General features: G+C 40.5%; 1 non-coding gene across 1 annotated transcript; it reads right to left on the minus strand.

Annotated features, from left to right (window-relative positions):
* Positions 1 to 2,210: 2,210 nt before the first annotated feature.
* LOC112745301 (small nucleolar RNA R71) lies at positions 2,211 to 2,318 on the minus strand. Its single transcript, XR_003173237.1, has one exon. It is a non-coding gene; the product is annotated as a small nucleolar RNA R71 (small nucleolar RNA).
* Positions 2,319 to 2,952: the final 634 nt, after the last annotated feature.

The raw sequence follows: 2,952 nt of genomic DNA on the forward strand, positions 1-2,952 counted from the left end.
GACTCATGATAAACCACTATTTTATGGTTTATCTTGTGCTAAATTGAGTGGTTTTCATCAAGTCCTTGCCCACTTATTCATACAAATTGCATGGTTTTATAATTCCTTCCTAGTTTTGTTTTATGGTTCAAAACTTGCTTCCTAAGCCTTAATTTGTGTATTTTAGTCTCCCTATATACCATTCAATGCCGTGATCTGTGCGTTCAGTGTTTTCAGGCCTTATAGGGCAGGAATGGCGTAGAGGATGGAGAGGAAGCTTGCAAAAATGGAAAGAGCACAAAAAATAAAGGAGACAACTAGCGAGCATCGACGCGCATAAATGGCTCACGCGTGCACGCAATCTGGAGATTTTACAGTGACGCTTGCGCGTACCTAACGCGTATGCGTGGATTGAAGTTCTGCTAGACGACGCGTGCGTGTGCTTGACGCGTACGTGTGAGACGCGAAGATGACCAGGGACGCGTATGCGTGACTGACGCGTACGCGTGACATGCGTGATCTGCAAAAATAACAGAAAATGCTGGGGGCAATTTTGGGCCGAGTTTTGACCCAGTTTCTGGCCCAGAAACACAGACTAGAGTCAGGGAACGAGCAGAGACTCAACAGAGATTCTCATTAGCGTAGTTTTAGTTTTAGATCTGAATCTAGAGAGAGAATTACTCTTCCTCTAGGTTTTCTTTTACATTCACATATTCTTAGTTTTATGCTTTTGCTTTGGATATTGAAGAGTCATTACCTCCGTTGAAGATATTATTCTAGTTTGTTTTCCTATTCCCTTATTATTCCATATTCTTAATTCTTGTTTAGAGTTACAATTGGATTGTTTTTAGAATTTATTAATGCAAGCAGTATTTTTCCATTTAAATTTTATTATTTGTTTAATTGCTTCCAATTAATTTGATTATCATGTCTCTTTTCTATTCCCTACTCCCAACAACGAAGATGGTATCCATGTTGATGCAGTAGACTCCCAACTTGGAATGGAGGTTGATTAAGAGGAGACACTTGAGTTGGAATGCTCAAGTGATTAGTTAAATTGGACATTGTTGGCTAATTCTTTTTTTACTAACCCTAGACATTCCCAAGGGAGAGGTCTAGGATTTGCGAATAAGAGTTAGCTCAATCACTTGACACCTCTTTATACTACACTTGAGAGAATTCCAACAAGGATAGAACTTCTATTTAATCATTCCCCCAGTCAAGTCGTTTTAATTATAATGTATAACTCTCTTTTAATTTTCATTGCAGTAGTTTACAATTATTTATTTCTTGTTATTCAACTCTCAAAAATCTCTCGAAAAACTCCTGATTAATAAGATAACACCCTTTTTGTCAACTCGTTCGGAGACGACCTGGGACTCATACTCCCAATATTTTTATTCTAATTTTGTGACAACCTTTCTAAATTGATGAGCGGATTTTTGCTGGTTAAGGACTATACTCGCAATGTATTTCTATATTGATTTCTTAATTGGCTGATTTACTCCTCGAATCAATTTTTGGCGCCGTTGCCGGGGAATTGCAATTATGTGCTAAATTATTAATTAGTGTACATATTTTTAATTTTTGCATATTTTTATTTTATTTTATTACCATGAGCTGTATGTTTCTTTCATTGAATGACACGTTCACTCCCTGATCCAAGCTTAGCCGCATTTGATCCTGAAATTGAAAGAACTCTTTCATGTATTAGGCGAGCTCGACGTAGGCTACCCTCTAAGGGTGGTGAAGTGATTATTATCAATTCACCAGTCTCATCAGAGGGTGAATCTGAAGCACCATTTGAGGAAGAAACAAGCTCCGTCTCTACTAATTCGGTTGATTTAGGCGCAGGTAATATGGCGGAACCTAGGAGGATCACTCTCCAGGAGGCAGGAGCCCCAGAGTTTACTCTGTAATCGTACGAAGTGCGTCATCCAAATCTGGCTGAAGATTTTGAACTGAAGACTGCATTAATCAACTTTATGCCCAAGTTTCATGGCTTACCTGCTCAGGAGCCTATCAACCTCCTAAGGGATTTCCAGACAGCATGTTCTTCTGTTAGGCATTATGGTGCAGATGAAACTTCTATTTTGCTGACCGCCTTCCCGTTTTCTCTCGAAGGAAAGGTGAGGGAGTGGTACTACACTCAACCTGAAGCGACCGTTACTAACTGGGATACGCTCAGGCGAGAATTCCTGAAAAAATACTTTCCAGCTGAAGTTACAGATAGACTGAGAAAAGAGATCTCTTGCATTATTCAAGGCGAATTGGAGACTCTTTATGAGTACTGGGAGCGCTTCAAGAATCTTCTGGACGCATGCCCCCATCACATGATTCACAAGTTAGTGTTGATCAGCTACTTCACTCAAGGCATGAAGCCTCGGGATAAGACTACATTAGATGGTGCTAGTAATGGTTCTCTGAAAAAGTACAAGACCGTAGATGAAGCGTGGCAACTAATCAGCGACCTAGCTGAGTCCACTAGAAATCACAGGCACAGGAACAACCACTCAAAGGCTGTTGCAGAGGTTTTCTCTAGTATCAAGACTTCTGCTCTTACACAGAGTATATGTGAGATGACCAACCTACTGAAGTAAATACAGCAAAATCAACAACAACCTCAGCCTCCCTCACCACAACAAAGTCAACAGCTAGTTCCTTAGAGAGTATGCAAAATATGTGCTGATTATAGTCATTACACTGATGAGTGTCTGCAGCTCCAACAAGAGGACAACACCATAGCAGCCACTCACAATTTTTATGACCGCCCAAATCAAGGGTACAATCAACAAGGCAGCAATTACAACCAAGGTGTAAACTACAACAAAGGTTGGCAAGACAACTCCAACCAGGGATGGAGAGACCATTCCAACCAGGGATGGAGGGATAATTCCAACCAAGGTTGGAGGGACAACCACAACAGTGGAGGCATAGACAACAATGGAAATCAGAGGTGGAATAACAACAACA

The sequence above is a fragment of the Arachis hypogaea genome, chromosome 14 (assembly GCF_003086295.3).
Source record: "Arachis hypogaea cultivar Tifrunner chromosome 14, arahy.Tifrunner.gnm2.J5K5, whole genome shotgun sequence".
Lineage (NCBI taxonomy): Eukaryota > Viridiplantae > Streptophyta > Magnoliopsida > Fabales > Fabaceae > Arachis > Arachis hypogaea.